Genomic DNA, 6,000 nt, shown 5'->3' with positions numbered 1-6,000 from the left:
GAGCAATCAGTACAGTACTGGCTGTTTCTATGAGAAACAAGCTGCACAGAATGCTGATTGGTTGGCACTTGTGGCAGTCACAACATTCATCCACCTTACACACTACCACTACCCACAATACCTTGCCTTGAGCAACATTTCAAGACAGATGAATGGATGGATGGATGGATGGATGGATGGGAGGTGGTGGTTTTTTTAGTCCTGAACAAACATTTAACTGGATAAGCAAGCAAAGCATGCAAATTATGTCATTAAAGTAGGCAACTGAATGCCACGAAAGGAGAGGGGAAAGAAGATGGAATAAAAGGAGGAAGCCAAATGCCTAGGACCAGAAGAACTTTATGAGAAAGCTATATCTAGATTAAGCTCCAGCCCTTTTGGACTCAGGATCCAGCTTTGGGGAGGGGAAGCTGGCTGTATGTGAGATCCTTTTAACCCAGGCATCCCCAAACTCGGCCCTCCAGATGTTTTGGGACTACAACTCCCTAGCTAACAGGACCGGTAGTCAGGGATGATGGGAATTGTAGTCCCAAAACATCTGGAGGGCTGAGCTTGGGGATGCCTGTTCTAACCCCTGGATCTAGCGAGTGATAAAATATAAGCCAGGCTAGCTTCCTGTGTTGAGGTTGATCGCCTGGGTGATGGGCCATTAAGGGAAACAAAGGAAAGGGGCTCTGGGTAAGATGGCAAATGAATGGGGCCTCTCCCTCAACTCATAGTTTGAAGGACAAAGCCTGAGTTTAGAGTTTCATTGCAGTGATGTGACCTAGAAGTAAAGCAGCAAGCCTCAGTACAGAACCATTCCCCATGGTGGTTAGAATGCACTTTGTTGCCTTTGAATGGTATTTAAACATTTCTCCATACACACCCCCCCAAAAAAGCTGCACACTTTCTATGGTGCTGTACAGGAGCCTTTTCTGAACTGGTGCCCTCTGAATGTTGTTTGACTCCAACTCCTATCAGCCCCAGCCAGCATAGCCAATGGTCAAGAAGGATGAGGGGTTGCATCCAGAAACATCTTGATAGACATCTGGTTGGAGATGGTAGTTGTACAGAATTTGGGATCTTTAAGAAGCTTGAGGGTTTTGTCCAAGTTCATCAGACTATTCAGGAAGCCAGTTTGCGTTCAAGATGAACAAGTGGTTAAGTGTTCAAGGTTCAGATAAATTGGCCCGAATTGGCCGTTATTTTCAGTAATCTGAATCTTTTTTTTAAAAAAAATATTATTTCTTCTTGTACATTCCCCTTTCAGGTGTCACCCTCACAAAGCACACATTTAATCTGCACTGTGTATTTATTTTAATTGTGTGGATTTTCCTTTTTTCCTTCACCCCAGGTTATCTTGGCTTTGCTTTCATAATGTCTTATGTTGGCTAAAACAGAAACAGAAAGGGGTGGGTGGGTGAGCGAGTGCAATATGGAAAAGGAGAGGATTTTTAAAAGAGACTTTTAGCAGCAAAAATCACAAAGTAACAAGATTTTATGGACAAAAACTCACCCAATAAGCTTTACAAAGGCTTGTGCTCTGAAAACTTTACCTACCTTTAATTATATGGATGACATTTCAGGCATTCAGCTCCCACCCCATATTGAAAACACCCATTTAACAAAAAAAACTTTACAAAATAGCTGCAACAGAACATTTATTTAGTATAAAGTAAATCTTATAAAAATTCAATTGCAAAGTAGCTAAGGTATTTGAATTTTAAAAAAATAGGGAAGAATCCCAAGAAAGAAAGTATTTGATGGCTAATAATCTCATTTCAATATAATAGGACCTTTCTTTTGCAAAGAGCAAGACAGGTTAAAAGATATAATTATGACTTTGCAAACTCTCCCAAGTGCTGGAAGATCATCTGACAGTTCTGATCCCGGGCTCAGCTCTCAAAGGGGAAAAAGTCTTTGTCTAGTTACAGAGTTAAAGAGACAGGATCCCTATTCCACTCTCTGCCTACATTGCAATTTAACTGTCAAAAAAATCCAAGCTGCAAAATTGTCTTATTCCAACACAGCATAAGAAAAAGAAAGAGAGGGAGAGAGAGAGAGAGAGAGAGGTTTGAAACTGACCTGTCAAAAGCACCCTGTTTAAAAATGTATAATATATTTTAAATATTTTTTCAGGAGGTACTTAAAGGTTAAAGATGTGCCAAAGAAGTAGGACAATTCCGCCCCCCCCCTTTCCTTTCACGAAAGCTTTTTAAAACAATTAAAAAAAAATTCGTTTCAGAATTAGGGATCATCCACGTACAATCCCCTAAAGATCAAAAAGAAACACATTAGAATCACATTAATTCAGCTTTTAAAAATACATTTTTTAAAAAATATATCCCTTTTTCAATGGAAGAAGAACTTTAAGAACATTTAATAATGTTTTCGTTGTCAATTTACAACAAGGTGGAGCTGAGTGTCGGGGAGAGAAGAATCTCTGCAAGCAGCGCAGAGGCAAAGAATGGGATGGAGACGAGAGCTTTGACATGTCGACTACGGCATGTGAGGCAGTTTCAAACTCGCTATTTCTTTCCCCCACCCCAACGTTTTCTTCTGCTTTTCTTTTTTTAAAAAAACATACGTTTCGAAGAGCAGAAAGGAAGAGAGAATGATATGTTCTTTGCCAACTTTGCTCGAAAAGAATGCGACTGCCTTCTTTAGCTTTTTCAAATATTTAAGCCATTTTTGTTAAGAAAAAAGAAAGAAAAATAAATCTGAGAGACAGATAAGGACAAATGATACAGCTTGGGACAGAGCAGAGGTATATGAATGAAGGCCTGTGAAAACTGATCAATAGGAATCAAAGCAAAGAAGAACGAACGATGATGCTACGAGCAACACTAAATCAATCCCGAGCTGTCAGGGAATTCTGCAGCCCCTCTGGTAACCAGGAGAATGTTTTTGGTTTGGAATAGGATGCTATGTATCCTATTCCACATATTCAGGATGATAGGGACTATGGCACCCATTTTATTTTGCATCTAGTGTGGTTGGGGAAGCAGTGTACACAAGATGTTAGCCACAATCCGTATCTACCCTGTCATTTCTTAGGAAACACTGCGTTTTGATGCGTTTATCCCTAAACTGACTTCTATCCGAAATGAGAAAAAAGTATGACCTAGCTGCATTTTAAGCCAGTAACATGTACAAAGCCTCAATCTTACCATTTTATTAATGTGTCGGTTTTATTTCGATTGCGAGGTGCCCAGAACTTTTTAATGGGCAGCAAAGAAGAACAATACACGAAGGGTTCGAGCAAGCAAACAAGCTCAGTCCTTCTTGGGATCAGCTGGCCTTTCGCCTTTTAGCTGACACAGGTTTTTCTCCTTCGATGGACAACGGCATGTGTGTGGCAAATGGCCACCAGGAGAGCAAATTCAAACAGCCTGCATAGATTCCTCCCCCCAGCCCTCACCTCGCCTCATGGCATGCAAAGTGGCAATCAGTGTTCATAGTGGCCAGGTCACTTGACATGATTGTGATTCATCGCACATGCACTCATTCTGTGCAGTGGGAGGCTGTCATAGTGGGAAATGGTCCTTAGCGCCACCTTATCTGAGTAGCAAAACAGGCTGAAAAAATCTTCAGCCATACTGGAATAAATGCAAATTGAGTAGACATACATGGTTTTCCTTAAAAAAGAGGTTGGGGGGGGGACATAGCTTCTTCTAGTTGCATTGGAGGAGGCACTAAATTTGAAACTGCGGAAGTTTTCTCTTTCAAGCCAGGTGTGATGCCTTAATTTAACACTAATACTTCCCCCACCCCACCCCACTGCTGTGTGCTTGACCATATTGGCCTCCAACAGCGCTGTAGCGGATACACTTTAAAAACACAAAATGCAAAGGTCATCCAAAATCCTTCTGAATAAATTTACAGGTGACAATTTTGTTGACAGATCTGGATTCTTCATGCAAAATGTACTGACATTTTGGAGACTGACAGCTTCCGGTTTTCAGGTTCAGAATTCACAAAATTGGGTTTAGGTCTGAAAATATACCAAACTATGGGCTTATCCACACTTACCTTTCCTCCTCACTTTCCAGGCACAGTCTGGGTGTTAGATGTCTGTGTGATGCATTGGAGGGACCCTTCTCCCCTTCTCCCAAGTGAATTCAGTGTCTCTCAGGGACAACGGGAGGATCTAGAGTTTCACTGAGACAGGCAAAGCTACTTGGACCCCAGAGGCTGATGGTTTTCCACAAAGATGCAGGATCTCAAGGGATAAGGGCTCCAGCTCAGCTCTCCAAGGCCCACAGCTCACATCTGGCCATGGTCAATGGCCTTAACACTGTGGCCCTTACAACCTTTGAATAACTGATCTTCCTAAAATAAAGCATGACATAATAATAATAATTAATAATAATAATAATAATAATAGGTTAATCTGTCTTGCACAGCTTTGTGCTCTAAATACACTTATCAGGCCTACACTGCTTAGTCTTCAGTGAACAATTGGACTTTCTTTTATTATTCCAATCAAGCCATTCATAAAACTATTACTGCCCATCAGGGACTGAGATGAAATGGTTGCCTTATATTTGGCAGTGGCGTGTGGCAAACAGTTTAGTGTAACACTTCCATGCTGTATGGAGGGCAATTTCCTTCAGAAAGCCAAGAGAAAGGGGTCAGTGGATTTGCAGTGTTTGGGGGAAAGTGCTGGAAGACATTTCTCACGCCACCTCCAAATCCTGAAAACATAAACATCTCCACAAACTTCCTTGCGCACTTAAGATGATTTCAAAGGCAAAAGTAGCCTATGAGAAACTTTCCCTCGACCTACATCGGACCTACATTAGCTACAAGCCCAGAATTGATTTTGTTCATGTGGGCTTGGTTTTCCCAAAAAGAACCCCCCCCCCCAACTGTATGAAGAAGAAAATACAATCTCTATATCATTTTCAATGAAATCAGGAACAATTCAAAGTAAATGGATACATTTGAATTCATTTAACAACCATACATAATTCATGGTTCTCTGTGTAACCCTCTGGTTTTGCACATCAATATTTAGCACATCATGTGCCACATGAGCTAATCATGGATACGGCAAGGGCTGTGCAGAGTTTGTGTGAAGTCCAGGATGGGAGTCTTGTCTGGGCCGGACAATGTACAAGCCTGGCAGGAGCCCCCAACCAGCTTAGTCCTCTGATGCTCAGGGCAAATGTACCCAGCTGCCCCCCACCCCTGTACAGGTGTGGATATGGCAAAAATAACTGGGTTTGTGGTGAATCTAGTTCCTGCTTCATTCAGTGCTTGCCACATATATCTTGAAGCCTATATCCCACTATACTAGTAGAGTTGGGTGACATAGCTCATGAGAAGCAGATGTGTCAAATGTCTAAGATTCAGGTATGGATGACTTCACAAATTATAGAAAATATGACCTTTCACATTTCCATCATAGGTAGAATGGGTGTATTTTTCTGTAGCATTTTAAAGGGATCGATGTGCCTGGGAGATATGGTTGACTGGTATGACCAGACATACGTTTACCCTGAGCTTTATTTCAAGAAAAATAGGTGTCGCAACTCACCATGAAGTTCTTAACAGTAAGTCACCAGCCCACTATGGTGCCCACCTGAGAGGTGCCAGAACCATGCTCCAGCTGAGGAATAAAGCACTGCGTTTACCATACATGGGTTTTCAAACATGCAAATAACCTACTAGAGAGAGGGGAAAAAACATTGCCTTTTGCTTGCAATGGGTGAAGCTATCATGAAAGTCACAGCTCCTCCTAAGGGCTATTCTTCACATTCCAGGAAAAGAAAGTTCCCTATTCAGGCCAGCCATGTATTTTCTGCAACATATGCATGTACATTTTCTCAAAACATATGGCAAGCAAGGGCGTAGGAGCACCAGAAGATCACAGTTCCTCGTGGCATTCGTACCTTGTGTTTTCAGATCCACAAATATCCTTCAAATCTTATGAGCTGTCAACCTGTGGTGGAAATGTTGGACTCCATCTTCAATGTAACATTGTTTGAACGTTTTGATGTTTGCCGCCCTGGG

Source organism: Zootoca vivipara, chromosome 7 (genome assembly GCF_963506605.1).
Source record: "Zootoca vivipara chromosome 7, rZooViv1.1, whole genome shotgun sequence".
NCBI classification, from domain to species: domain Eukaryota; kingdom Metazoa; phylum Chordata; class Lepidosauria; order Squamata; family Lacertidae; genus Zootoca; species Zootoca vivipara.
The sequence above is the reverse complement of the archived record's forward strand: the minus strand, read 5'-3'. Positions refer to the sequence as shown.